Source organism: Podarcis gaigeae (genome assembly GCF_964106915.1).
Source record: "Podarcis gaigeae genome assembly, chromosome: 10".
NCBI lineage: Eukaryota > Metazoa > Chordata > Lepidosauria > Squamata > Lacertidae > Podarcis > Podarcis gaigeae.
In genome coordinates this window covers 18,255,202-18,270,503 of record NC_139686.1, presented here as the reverse complement: position 1 = coordinate 18,270,503, position 15,302 = coordinate 18,255,202, and the positions used below count along the sequence as shown (strand labels likewise).

The 15,302-nt window shown below is 40.8% G+C and overlaps 2 protein-coding genes across 2 annotated transcripts in view; one reads left to right on the top strand and one right to left on the bottom strand.

Annotated features, from left to right (window-relative positions):
* Positions 1 to 15,302, bottom strand: part of CACNA2D4 (calcium voltage-gated channel auxiliary subunit alpha2delta 4) — a 166,092-nt gene that overhangs the window by 43,386 nt on the left and 107,404 nt on the right. The gene's annotated exons all lie outside the window — the stretch shown is intronic.
* Positions 1 to 15,302, top strand: part of LRTM2 (leucine rich repeats and transmembrane domains 2) — a 28,261-nt gene that overhangs the window by 2,618 nt on the left and 10,341 nt on the right. The gene's annotated exons all lie outside the window — the stretch shown is intronic.

Below are 15,302 nucleotides of genomic sequence, written 5' to 3'. Positions count from 1 at the left end.
CCCAAGGCAGTTAAAATAAATCCAGATAAAGGATCTGCATGGAGGAAAGCCCAAACAATTTTGTCGTCTCCTAGTAGCATACACTTGCTTTCACTCTGAAAACTGCCTGCCTACTATTGCACTGAATTAGGATTTATGATTCCTTAATAATAAGATGTCTCCCTTTCAATATTTCAAACCTCCATTAAGTTATTTTCTAAGCCTTCTGCAGCACTCAGATACTGTGGTAGGAGGTGTGAACATGTCAAAACTCAAACATGGAATGGTGGGTGATGTCTAGATGAAAGCATATGGTATATGATGACAGTACTGAAGGAAGAGAGGAAGTCAGTTATCGCATGTGTGAAGATGTAATAACCACATCAGCACCAAGCAGCCCCTCTGTTCCCCAAAGGCTAACATAAATGAGGCCCTCTTTTGCTTATTTTGGTATCAGGGTACAAATTCTTTTCCTGGGTACAATTTGTCCTGCTACAGTCTCTCCATTGGAGCCAGAGTCCTAAATTGCCCTCAGTAGCACCCACCAGAAACTTAGTGGTGAAGATATAACTCCACCTGCAAAATCCTACACATGTTTACTCAGAAGTAGTTGGGTTCCCAAGTAAGTGTGTACAGGATTGCAGCCTAAGTCTCTTAAAAGTAGACAAATCCTTCAGGACTGGCAAAGTGGGAGCATCCACAAGCATTTTATATACTTCAATCTTGTGGAGTCTCAAAATATGAGACCTGGATACATTGGCCAGTTCACAAAGCATTAGGAATATAGGATACTGCCTTACATTGAGTCTAACCATTGGGTCCATCTAGCAAAGCACTGTCTGCACTGACTGGCAGTAGTTCTCCAGCATTACAGGCAGGGAGCTCCCGCAGCAATATGTAGAGATGCTGGGAGTTGAACCCAGGGGTATTTTCCATGCAAATCATGCACCACTGAGTCATGGCACTTCCCTTGAAGGCATGGGCTGCGAGGAAAGAGGATCCATTCTGATGAGCCATATGGCAGCATTTCAAAGCACTTCCCACTTCCCTGATGGTCTCTTAATTGTCCTTCTGAAGCAGTTGGCTTTAGTGTGTATCACATGGGTTCTGCACAGGCATCTCAAGGAACACTCTGGGGGGCTAGAATGTCCCCTGTGGAACCTGCTGGAGATGCTTAAGGCTTCTTCCGAGTTGTGGCATGCAGTGTGCTTATACCACAGAGGTTAATCAAGTGAAGCAAATTCATGAAGCTAATTGAGGCAGAAAGAGGAATAAGCAAAAGTCCTTTTCAGAGTTCAGTATAAATATAGTGCAATTTAAGGAGGAGGGTGAGCCTTCCTCTGGGAACTTTGCTAGCAGCTGTAAATGCAGATTTTAAAAACCCCTTAGGAATGAAAAGTGGCTGCCATATTATTGTTGACATCTTTTGCTATTCCATATCTTGATGTCTGTGGTGATGACTTTATGCGCAGAAGCCCCCACAAAACACAGAGGCAGCTATCCAGCTTCTAACAGACTTCAAGTCTGAAGTGTGGCCCTTCACTATTCGCTCACTCTTCCCAAACTGCCTTTCTCCTTGGCTGGCAAAATGGCCCACAGCTTTTCATATGCTGATAACTCTGATCAGATGGGAGACAGGAAAAGTGAGGCCAATTGGACTAGGGTGAAGCATACTGGAATTAAGGATTGATAAACTAGAAAGCTTTCAAAGTGTCAAGATTCTCACTGTGAAGTTCTGCTCCCAGAAATGAAAATGCCATATGTAACAAAGAACCGTTTGGGCCTTTTTCTCTTGTAATTTTTGGTAGGAAAACAGCTGCCCCTCAAATATGCATAAGCCATGTATCCTTTTAATGATGCATTTCTGCTTACAGGGATATTTAAATTGCAACTCTGTCATTGGAAAATGTTATGTTTAACACACACCCCTGCTAGCACACTCACCAGATTTATGAATGCTTTGTGGAACACAACTGTTTCCCACCCACCGCACCAATATCTGCACCATTTTAGAGTGTTTAATTATCAAGAATTTAATTGCTCCCACATGGCCTCACTCAAATGTGTGAGTTTTATCTCTTTTTCAAAAAGGTGAATACCAGCTCCTTCCTCATAGCCCTACCATTCTGTGGCCATTTGCTTTAAAAAATTGATTATATTTATTTTCATGGGAGGTTGATGCTATCTTTCTCCAGTGCTATGATTCTGTGTTGACTGGGATTCCCTTCCTTCCCTCCCCCAAAATCTTCCTGGCAGCAAGTCTTCTGAGTATGCATGATGTAGGATTAGTGACTAGCACTTTGGCATCATGATGTTTATGCATATACTGAGGACAATTTTGTTTAAGAAAGCTTTATGTGACCCAGTCACTTATCAAACATTAAGTTTAGATCTGTAGAAATTGTTGTATTGTTTTTAGACTCTGTAGGAATTGTTGTATTGCTTTAGAGTTTGTGGAAATTGTTTTATTGGGTTGTTGTTTTTTAGAACTAGCAGGTTTTGTATGTGTTGCATTTCATTTTTATCCTGTTGTATGCCACTTTGATGACTTCAGGCCGTGAAGCAGTTCATGAAGTTGTAAAATAAATAAATAAATCTAATACACATTTCGGAAAGTTGTTTGTTTGTATCTGGACATCTGTCAAGATATCACAACCAAATTTTGCACGGTAGTTCCTGAGACCAAGGAGAAGGTTTTCTTCTGTGTTTGGATACAATTGCATCAAGATGACAGACTGAATTTTTCAGAACTGCATTATTTTAACCACCAGTTTAAGAACTGCTATGATTGTTTGCTTTCTTGGAGTTCCCAAGGTACAAGATATGAGGTTGCAGGTAATAAATAATGGCCTATCACTAGGGGCTAGAGATAATACAGTACTATGGAAAAACTCTAAAGGTTTTTGTGGCCTATTGCATCATGCTTTGTGCTGTTTTAAACTAGCATAAACAATAGGCTGTACACATCAACAGTTTTCTTGTGATTGCACAGCATGCGTTCTGTAGTCTAAAGGCAGATAAGTGCTTTGCTTGGGAGAATGAAAATGGATTGGTGTGAAAAAACTAAAATGCCACAATAATAGTTTGTTTGGTGCAAGAAAGTGGTCAAAATATTTCAAGAATCCATGTAAATAGACGTGAGAAATTTGAAAGAATATGGATATATTTAATGCTTTTTTGTTTAAGGATAAGTGGATTCCTCATAAGTACTATGTCATATTTCAGAATGGCTGCCCGAGTTTCAAATCAGAATTCAGAAGCAATGCAGTAAGAATATTCTTTGGGAATGGGGGTTGGAAGTCTTGTTTTTCCCAAGGCTCATATTGGGTCACCACCACTTTCTGATTCATATTCCCTTTCTTGCTGTGATGACTTATGGTACATAATAAATATTCATTTGTTCTCTGATTTAAAAACCACACTTTCATATCTACTACAGAAAGGGTCCACACATAGCCACATGCCATTTCTACTCCTATCTATGCCATCTCATTCTGCCATCTATGCTTTTCTGTTCTGCACAGCAGTCAGTGTTCTTTATGTATTGCACCGCACACTGGAGATATGCTAGCATGAAATGCCACATGCATAATGGGAACAGGTTATATGAAGCTTTTCTGACTCTGGAATTGCTTGGCCCCCTGTATGATTTAATAAGAACAGGCAGGTGTTGTCATGGAAATCTGTTTATTTGCCTCCAAGCTCAGACACAGTGCCAGAAGTCGCAGCAGGAGTTTTCTAAACAACAAATGTGCCACAGGGCAAAGGTGTGGTCTAGTAGACTGAACACCAGGCAACAAAAATGAAGGGCTAAAGTATTTTAATCTAAAATCTTATATCAGAGTTGAAGCCCAGATTTAGGCACTGCTTGAACCATCTCTCCCTTTTCTCACACTGCTCCTTCTTTAAATCTGTCCTTGTCTTCATGAACAATAAGTGTACTCCTGATGTACATTTGAAGACCAATTTCCTGCAATGCGCCCCGTGGCAGAGCTACCACCACCTTCTCACTCAATTTTGGGAGCTGAAAAGAATTCTGCAAAGTCATGGAATAAGATGGGCTGAAGTCATGGCACAGAAATCTCCCTGTCCTCCCCTACTCCACCTCAGACATCCAGCCAAAAAACAGAACATCGCATTTTAAACACTTGTTGGTCCAAAAAATGTTTCATCTCACTTGCTTTACATTGCTCAAATAATTTTATCTAAAACAGAAGAAAGCACCAGTAAATGGTAGACTGTTACTTTCAGAGTTCCTGAGGCTTATTTCTTCTCATAGGTGTCATAATCTGAAAGCCACAATTAAAAGTCATTTCACCACATTCTTCCTATTCCCCCCCACCCCGTTTTTGTTACACATAGCACTAAACTAAAGAAAAGCCTCTTAGCATTTGCAGAGCTGAGAATTTAGTACAATTATGTGGGGAAATGATATAACCAGAGCTAGGGTTCCCAAGCGACAGCCCTTTCTCCTAACTGCAACATGCAACACCACCTCATCCCCCAAAGGAAGAAATGGGGGAAGGAATTGCATGTGCTCAAAGTCTCCCAAATAAATTCATGGGCAAATATAGAGAGTGTGCTGTGCAAAGAAAGCTGATCTCTCCATCACTTCTGCTGACCTCAGAATGGACACAAACCTTCTGTCAAGGGGCTAAACAAGGGGGGATTAAATCCCTGAGCCACTACTGACTATATGATTAACCTCTGCAGAAAATTAAAGTGCCTATGGAGAAGACCCTTTCCTCCGCAGCTGAGAGAGACAAAAATTGGGATTTGGATTAAAATTGGCAAGGCTGGTGATAAGCTGCCACCCACATGCAACTGTTCCTGGCTAGAACTGAAAACGGTTTCTCCAATCTCATATGGAATCCCTCACCCTGATTCACATTGGGTTTTATTTTTTTCTCCATATTAGGGATGGAGAGAATCGTATTTCTCTGCACTGAACAGGAAGGCAAGCAGTAACTTGTCCTACTCAGCTGCCTCTGTTCTACTAAACAATATATACATGTGCTCTATGCTAGCGCTTAGAATTAGTGCTGTCCTGTTACTCTGGGTTTCAGTCACAACAGAATCTGTTATTCCCAATCTGACTCACCCACCATCCATCACAGCACACTGGATTAGTCCTTTTCGCCCTGGTAAACGCTTCTTTGTCACCATTACTCTTCAGGAGCTGTGATGGCCACCATTTTGAAAAAGCCTGGGAATCTCTGGAATCGGAATCCCTATATCTTGAAAAAGAGTTTCAGATGACAAACAGTTGTAACCAGCCTTTTATATGCCATGGGGAGTACATTTCAGCAGGCTACTTCTTGGAGAGTTTAGATAACAGTGGAAGCAGGGGATGCCTCCAGACTGACACTATTGTGGACTGGGATTTAAACGCATACCGGGAAGTTTAGGCTTGTGCTATTAAAGTGATTAAGCCGTTCTGTTGCCCTAGTGTAAGAAATCCACTTTTAAAAAGAATGCACTGAAATGTAGAATGAACAAATTATTAATAGGAAGATGTATAAACACTGCGTAAAGAAATGATGATGAATGTAGGATGAAGGCTCATTGTCACACAGTGTTCTCAAGACCAAATAAGAATAAAAGGTCAATAAAGACAGCTTATAATCTAATTTCCATGCAAGCTTTGTACAAGCAAATCAAGATGAAAACTCAATAAACAAGTAACCTGGAGGAGCCCAGAGTGAAACAAGAAGACTTCAAATGGACACTGATTTTCAACTTAAGTCTGGAAGACTCTCAAGACTCCACATTGCAACTGATCTGACTTATTTTTCTGATCTTAGATACCTCCAATATTTCCTCATCACTGCTCTGGTTGGGTTTCAAGGAGGGAATGACAAGTCTTGAATGGCAAGATTTTGTAAATCAGTAGTAAGGCACTATGGGAAGGATTAGTGCCATTTCTGTTGTCTTTTTGGCACCAACTGAAGTTTTTCCTCTTTCAACAAACCTTTTAGGTGGAAATCTTTCCTGGTCTCCATCTACATTGGAATTGCTTTTAGGTATTTTTAGACATTTAAACTGTTTTATCACATTAGTGTTTCTCACCATGGGCTCCTCTGGGAAGAAAGGTAGGATATAAATTAAATTTTAAAATAAACAATAGAGAGAGGGAAGCTGACACAAAAACACCAGCTGCCCCTCTCTTGCCCCAGGTGGTCTGTTTATAGTTTGCTTGGTTTTGAGTGTATTGCTTTTAATGTATTAATTGCAATTCATTAAAATTTTGAGCCATTCTGAGGACTTCACTAAAACAGGATCAATAATCCACCCAGTCAGTTACTCAGTTATTCAATAATCCATATGATGACCATGGAATTGCAATTGCTTAGGGGAGTTAAATATTGGAGGTGTCAGGGTGAACACTCAAATCAGAGGCCCTAAAAATGAATTGCCATGTCAAATCTTAAATCATTTGTATTCTACTTTCTACTTCTTTAAACCTGACCCTTAATGCCAAAGGGTTATAGAGTGGCATAAACCAAGAGTTAATACGCAATCATATGTTCCACAACTGAGAGCTGGCGCTAAAAAAGTCTCAGAGTGAGCTCTGGCTCAAATTATGGCATGAACTTAGATGTAATTTTTAGAAGACTGTAGAAATGCTTGATATGGTGAGGATTGTCATTTCTAATTAAATGCCTTAGCGCAATGGTTTACTGAGCTAATGATGATGTTCATGCTTAACATGAGCATATGGACTGTTAATTCAAAGGTAGAACGGATCAGAAACTTCCTTCCTTCAAGCATTCCCCTGGGAGCGGAACTGGGAATGCAACTCACAACAAACAGTTTCTCTGGCAGATTCTGCATCTTCATTCATTTGGAAGAACATCTGGGAATGACTTATAGCTTTATTGAAAGCATCACAAGAGATTTTTCCATGGATTCTGGCTAGTTCATAGGTAGGTTTTGCCATCACACTCATCAACAGTGTTGTCACCTGCATGGCACTGCCAGTGCCAGCACAATGCTCCTAGGGGGGCCCAATTGATGGTGGGAAAGGGGAGGGGAGGAATGGTGGACTCTTCCAGGGCATGTGGACTTTTGCCACTGCTCAAGTATACTGGGTGCTTAACACTGGGCCTGATCTCATCACTGGCTTGTTGCTTGAGTATTGCCAACAGCACTGATATAGTGCATTAAAGTGCTTCAGCTATATTTTCTCAGCAGTCTTTACAATAACCCTGTAAGGTAATCCAGTACTGTTATCCACATATTACAAATAAGAGCTGAGAAAATGGTGCCTCACTTAAGGCCACCTAGAGAGTTTGAGGCTGAGGTGAGTTTTGAACTAGGGACTTCCTGGCTTGGGGCTCATATTAAGTGGCCCCTTTTCAAAAATAGGAAGGTAGCATTTATTTATTTTTAAAGTCTAGTCTCCTTTCCAATGCCTCAGTCTTGGGACACTTAACAGTTTAATGAGCATTAATACACTTTGTTTAAGGATAATTTTTAAAGAGTAGCCTGGTTTTATAAGAATGCTTATTAGTTATAAATTGCCTCAAGCCTGAAGGACAGGAAAGGAAGCTAGACATTAAAGCTTATCAGTTTTTATTTAAATACCTATTAGCTTTAAATTGTAAACTGCCCAAAGCTTGAGGGACAAGTGAGGAGGCTGGACATTAATAAACCTTAAATAGTCCCCCCAAATAGCTCATATTAAACAATACTAGTGGGTACTACATCATGTTGCTTTGCCTATTCATGAGGTATTACACCTCTCATTGGAACAGGTTAGGGTAAGACCACATGAATGGAATGGCCTTGCCCAGAAACAAGGTAATCAAAGTATTTCAGTGATGCTTTTCAAAATACAAGCCAAGCAGCAACTTCACAGAGCCCAGTATTATGGAAAACAAATTCTGCATTAGCACTAGAACTGTCACGGTGACTGCTACGCTTCCCCAGCAAGCAACTGATGCAACTAAGCCAGGCCTGCAGAACTTATGATCCACCATGCCAAATGGAAACCACCATTCATGCACCCTTTAATGTGATATGATATACTTGGGGTTGCTGCACCCCAGCCCCCCAAATCTGGAAAGCCTAACTTGCACATTATGCAAACTGCTAGCTAATTATGCAAATCTAGCACATTCACTTAGCATTTTCCTCTAATAGTTGTGCATTTGCTCCTGGCACATGCCGCAAAAACTGGGGAAGTTGGCTCATGCCACGAAAGAGTGGTCTTTCTCATTTGTTCTGCCTCCATTTCCTTTCTGAGTCTGAGAGCCCAACAAATTCTGCTGGGGACAGACATGGCAGGCTTCTGTGTCCTCTGTCCCCTGCTTCTGCTGCTTCAACAGTACATGCACCTGCTCCTCAGTCACGCAAAAGGAGAAAATGTGACCATTTTCGCTTATTCACTGCCCTCCTAAATCATGACCCTTCTGCAGTTATGCCCCCAAACAAAGCCATCTCTCTTTAGGAACCATCCAGACTTCCTTTTGTGCCACATTTCTAGGCATAGGTCCACTTTTTAAAGCTCTGTGTCAGAGCGTGTGTGGTTTTTTTGGGGGGGGGGGAGCACTTTCCCTGTAAAATCCCACTCTTTCCTGCTAAATCGGAACAAACAGCAATCCACAGATAACCTGAATTGCCATTTGTTCTGATTCAGCGTTAAATGGCAAGTTTTCCTGGGGAAAGCAATGGATCAGGGGATCGGGGGGGGGTGTGTGCTCAGATATGAAGCTTTAAAGAACAAACCTGTACCTAGAAAGTGTGGGGCAAAAACTAAGTGTGGATGAGCCCTGTGTTTGTAAAGCATAGCCTTGGTCAGGAGGAAATGTGATGGCTTCATAATTAGCAGAGTAAAAAGTCGGTTGTAATTGCATACAAATGTAGTACGAAGTAACAGATTTCAGTCAGCCTTCAAAATAATTACAAACCAGATACTTTGACTTGGATTTTAAAATGAACTATGTACCTCTTTTCTAGTTGTCCATCCATATCCCAATCATTCCACCAATTGTGCTGCATGCAACGCATCCCACAAGCTCCACCAGAGAAACATATATCATACATACAAGCAAGTGAAGTGTGAATCTTAACCCTACCACAAAGGTTTTAAAGTATCCTTGGCCATATTCTTTAGACTGGACCACAATATAAAATACTGCACGGGTCAATGGGGACGGGGACCAGACTATATTACTTATTTCCACACACTTGAAATAATGAAAGTGTAGCACATAAATCTGGAAGGGGCATAAAGAAGCCCAACACATTGGACTGATTCCTTGTAGGAAATTTTGGTCCACAAGGACGCCACTACCTATTGAACAGTCCCACCTTTCTGAACCAAAATCTCTATCTTCCCCAACTTGGTGCCCTCCATGTGTTCTGGACTAAAACACGCATCAGCCTCAATCAGTACAGTCAATGATCAGAGATGGAGAAAGGGATACTGAGTAGTTTTAATTATGGGAATATATTGCTACTCTAGGAGAATTTTATTTCAAATCACATTGTTTTCCACCATGATTCAGCTCTGCTTCCCCACTGGTCAATTGACATCTATCACAACAGTAACAACAACAACTACAACAACAACAACTTATTATTTATACCCCGCCCATCTGGCTGGGTTTCCCCAGCCACTCTGGGTGGCTCCCAACAGATTATTATTAATAAGTAACAACCACAACAACCACAACAGTAACAACAAAACATCAAACATTTAAAACTTCCCTAAACAATAGTTTCCCCTTGCTGGCTGCAAGGCAGAAGAGAACATTATTCTTATATTGGACAGAATGCTATCTGCACATTTCCTCCTCTTTGAAATGAGAAGGATATGTTATATTTAAAAAAAAATGAAAGAGAGGGCTCTAGACAAGCTGATCTCCTAAACTAGCACCAGGTGGCACACATAGAATCTAGATCATGATCCAATCATCGAATACCAATGCTTAGACACAGTTAATGCTGTTGGGCAGTTGCCAATGGCCTGAGCCCTCAGGATGGCTGTTTACCTAGCCACTGACCAAAAATGCTGTCTGTAGCCACTTGAACTCAACACTCCTCTGAGTGGCTTCATTTTAATTTCCCCACAATGTCTCTGAAGCCCTGACATAATATTGCTCCAGAGTTGAGGTGGATAAAGCCTGGTTCTTTGTCAGGGTCCATTTTGCCATTTGTCATTCTATTACATCATGTTTCCACCTCAATCTGCAATTATTTAAAACCTCATTAAAATGTCTATTGTTTCTAATGTCTATTTTTTTCACAAGATACATTTTTGTGTGCATTTTACCCTAAAATATTCCTTTTTACATCAAAAGATTTATTTTTAATACATTTATTGGTATGTTTTTGAACCTATTGCAAAATTCAGAGAAGTTTGAAAATGTCTGTATATGCATGGGAGGAAGAAAGGGAAAGAGAAGGAGAAAAAGAGAGAAAGAATATAACTGGGATATAATCTCCTTAAAGCATCCTCTATCACTTGCCAAACTCTTCAGCAGAATTCTTAAAAGGCTACAGCAACTGAGAAAGACTTCACTGATGTGTGTGAATAAGCTCTCAAGCACTCTGTGATATTGGCATATGCTCCAGTCCTTATGAGCTACATTTCTCTAGTCTTACAGACATACACTCAGCACCCTTGACAAATTCCGTTTACTGCTGTAATTTTGGAGGCTAATATAATGCCACTTTGAACACAGAGCTCCTGGTTATCTGGTTATCTTTTGTTGTTTCTGTTGGCACCCGTCAGTCTCAAGAGACAATGGAGTATGTCATTGGAAGTGAAGTCAAATTGCTGTGTTAGCAGCAGCTAAGTGACCTCCCTGAGGTGCAAGCCTGGGCAGTGTGTGTGATGGCCCTGGACCCACCTCTCGGCCTCGCTGATGTGGTCCAAAGGCAATCAGAGCAATACGTTTGGCACCAGCTAGGCTGCAGGAGATGCCAGAAGTTGTACAAGGTGCCATCCGTCTTAGGGACTCCACTCTGGATTTGTGTAGGGTTTACTCCTCATCCTTTTCTTCTCCTAAAGATATCCCACAAGACAGAAGCCACCTTTTTGATGGTTGGACCCACTATTGGTCTTGTCCACTCAAACTGCTGGAAGCTGTCTTTGCATGCAGGGGGAGTCCCTAACTCACCAAGGGTTTGAGACCCATCAGCTACCCTCACCTGGTTTAGCCAGCCAGTCGAAGCGATTTCCCAAGGTGTGGCTGCTGTTGCACACTGACAGCTTCTAGGAACTACAGGTGAGAGATGAGTGCAAGAGTGGCTTTGTTTCATGCCTGTTTTATCTATGAGGCATTATTCATTTTGTGTTACATACACACACACACACACGTGTGTGTGTGTGTGTGTGTGTGTGTGTGTGTGTATCAAACTGTTTTGCACTTCCAGCTTGTGTGTAAATCCCTGAAGGTTTATAGGCTCACTGGATCAAACAATGGGAGAGATTTACCCAATGGAGATATTGCAAGGGCACGAAAGGTTAAAAACTGTAAAATATTTTCAATATGTTTATTTTTAATAATTGAAAATGGAACACTAACACAGAGAACAAAGTTTACTTGCAAAACCAGAGGCAGTAGAGGTCAATAATGTAACTGAGAATGATTGATGACTCTAGGAATTCATGAAGGACACAAATGTGAACAGTTATTAGCTAGGGTGCCCATAGCAGCCAACCTAACATTTTGAATATCTCTAATATCTAAAATTGTTGAGACTGAGAGGAAGGGAGTGGAGTTTACTTTTTGATACACTTGGCAGCCAAAATTCAAATATGCTGTGCTAAGACAAACCACAGGTCAAAGTGATCTAACCATTTTTATATTCAGGAAAGAGGAATCCAGAGAGAGTCCAGAGACTAGATATGATGAAGCACAGAAACTAGAATAAGTGAAGATTATGATATCAGTGTTGACAAATATAGACATTACATTATACTGATAGAAATATGTGGAGGAAAGTTTGTGCATGTGTTATAAACACATATGTTTGCCAATAGGCATGGATTATATAGAGAGCCTGCTGACATGCACACATTGAAAGCACATTTTGTAAAGGATAATACAATTAAGAAAATGAAAAACCTATCTCAATTGCTAACATGAATCTTCATGAGGGTTAAAAATGCATATTATGACAGTAGATCTATTCGTTTAAACCCAGGGTTCCACCCCACTCCACTACTGGGCTCCACACACACCTATGCCCACACAGATAAATCTAAGCCGAGTTCATTTATTCAGAAATAAATCCCATTTCTTTTAAGGGAGGGTACTTCTACATAAGATGTTTATGATTTCAGTCTTACGCTGTACATAACTTTTTCCAGATTGATACCCTGTGTCTGTTCAGGGACATGTGACTACACACTTAAATGTCACTGCACAGTAATACTTAACTACATGCTCAACCATTTGAGATAGCAAAACAGGTTAGGGCTTTAAAGCCACAATCCCACGTTTTGGAGTGTGTAATTCATGCTGCCATGTTTATTTGTGGGATTTTTTTTTTTAAAGACTGCTGTTATTTTCTGTGATGTTTTGCTCTCCCTTTTGCTCTCCCTTTTTGCTTATATTTTATACATCACCTTGAGACATATATGTGGAAGGTGATTAATAAATAACAACAACAGCAGCAGCGTTAGCTTTGATTTATCAGAACCTAGACATTCAAATCCCAATGAGGGTCAGATGTACTTTACCACATGCTCTGCGTGGTTTAATCTGAAAACCCACACCAGCGAACACAGGAACATGGGAAGCTGCCTTATAGTGATTCAGAGCATTGGTCCATCTAACTCAATACTATATACCAGGCACGTCCAACAGGTAGATTGTGATCTACCGGTAGATCACCGGACGTCTGTGGTAGATCACTGGCTCCCCCCAAAGAAGCTCAACAACCTTGGCTCCCCTAAAAAACAATGTTGACCTGAACCACCCAAAACAGGGCTTTCCTTCTTAAAAAAAGCTCAACAACTTTGACCTGAACCCCCCAAAATGGGGGTGATCTTGGGAGCTGGCCACCCCTGCTATATACACTAAGATTTGGAAACACCAAGGATTGAACATGGGACCTTCAGCTTGCAAAGGAGATGCTCTACCACTGAACCACAGTCCTTCCCCAAAGGGAGAGAATTATGAAGAGTAGCAGTCCTTTTCAAACCCAAGACCCATCTTTAACTGAAACTTACAACATGGGACCTAGTTCTCTAATCATACATATTCATCTTCCTGTGCTTGCTTCTCATTTGCCAGGTATCAGGAAAGTATAGAAAAGGAAACCTTGGTAAATGCAATATGCATTGTAAATGCGACCAAGGTGTACCTGCTACAATCCTCTTTTATGCATTGTCCCCCACTTTTCCTTACAAAAATCCCATACACAAAAAAGAAAATGGCGGTTATGATTCTGCTGTGACCCACCCGGGATCAAGTTGCTCATGACACACTTGTGGGTCCCTCCTGACCCACAAACCGAAGAGCAGTGGTACAGAAGATGCTTTAGGGTGAGGACTAGAATTGCTACCTCTCATTTTTTTTCTGACAATGGATCTGTTCCTTTTAACTCATAGGGAGTGAACATGGTGCCCTCCCATTAGCCCTGACCATTGACCATGCTGGCTGGGGCTAATGAGACTTTAAATGCAACATCATCTGGAGGGTATCATGTCAGCTATCCCAACTTGCCTTCAGTTTGTGAGATGAGCAGGAATTCAACAGACACAGTTTCCCTCACTGATCTAGAAAAAGGGTGTGCTTGTTGAATTACTCTCTCTCATGCTATTGTTAAGAGCACAAAGACTCTAGGTTTCTGGAAAGAAACAACTAAAATAATTAAAGGTATTTTTCTTCCAATGGATACATTTTGGTGAGGCGTCTGAATGATGTTGGTAAAACAAGAATATTAAATAGATCTTTAACTCCCAAACCAAAGCACAATTACTTCTCTGACTAATAAAAAATAATAATATTGGTTATATTTTGCCTGATTTTACCCTTCTGAGAGCTACAATTCCAAGGACCTTAGCAACTACAGTTCCCAGGATTCTTTGGTGAAAATCATGTACTTTAAAAGTGCTTTAAATATATGGTGAGGATATGATCTATTAACTCTACATGCAGACTTTTTCAAAGTAGTATAATAATAGTAATCATGAGTGATAGATGAAATTGATGATGGATGTAAGAGTCTATTAATTAAAATAAGGGAATATTATCATTCCCAAATGATTGCTAATTATGTATAATGCATTCCAGAAAATGTTTCTGTTGTAGTTAATCTTGATGTTGAAATAGATCTTAACATTTTTTTTTTTAAAGGCAGCCTCTTTCAGGAAAAAGTTTATTAAAAGGGGATGGTACTCAAATTGATCAAATCCTCTAATCTAGAAGCACACACAGGGATGCCCGCACATATGGAAATAGGGAGGGAGGGAGGGAGGGAAGGGAGGGAGAGGGAAAGAGAAAGAATGTGATGACTTTTGTGATGATTCAAAGGTATAGGAAATGCACTTTGCACATGCTCAGAAGCAGCTTCTTTGCTGTTATTTCTTCATAGATTTCCATCTAGGTCATGGCATTGAACACAGATTTCAGGGTTCAGTGGCTGGTGGGGGGGCAGCTAAAGCTCTCCATGTGGCTTGATTTGAGCCAAGATTCATCAGACCTTAGCTCTGGAACCCGTATTTAATGCTAGTACGCAACCTTGGGGCATATGAAGTAAGAACAGTGCCTCAGTAAACATGCAAAATGCCTTTTCTTCAATTCCTGCACATCACCTGTTTTTTTGTTTTTTGTTTTTGCACTTGACTGATAAATATTAGCTGTGTGAACTGACATTCCAAAGAAAAACATTGTGTTCAAGGTGTTGTGTGGGTAATAGGAAGGATGCAACCGAGATGTGTGATCTGTGACAGCCCATTCACACAGACAAGCCATCACGATGCCGTGAGAAATGTGGATATGTGCAAACCAGCCCTAAGTAAGAACAACAGGCAATTTACATAGGAGTCAGGGAAAGAGTTTTGAGGTTAAAGACTGGCATGGCTCCCAGTCAAGCTCAAGTGCTTCTTTTTTCTTTCTTTTTTTAAGAAATATGTTTTCTGCCCTCACGTCCTCAGCACAATCAGGTAGCAGCATTGTTAAGTTGTCCTTTTGAAAGGTGTACGTCCCTTTGGTTGTACTTGAGCCCAGCCGTACAGGTGGATTGTTGATAACATCAGAGCAGCAGCTGTAGAGCAAAACCAGGCTGAGCGATGGGGGTGGGAATGAGAGAGGCAAAGAGAGTGGCAGGCAGTTCCTAATACCTCAGGGAGGGAAGGACAG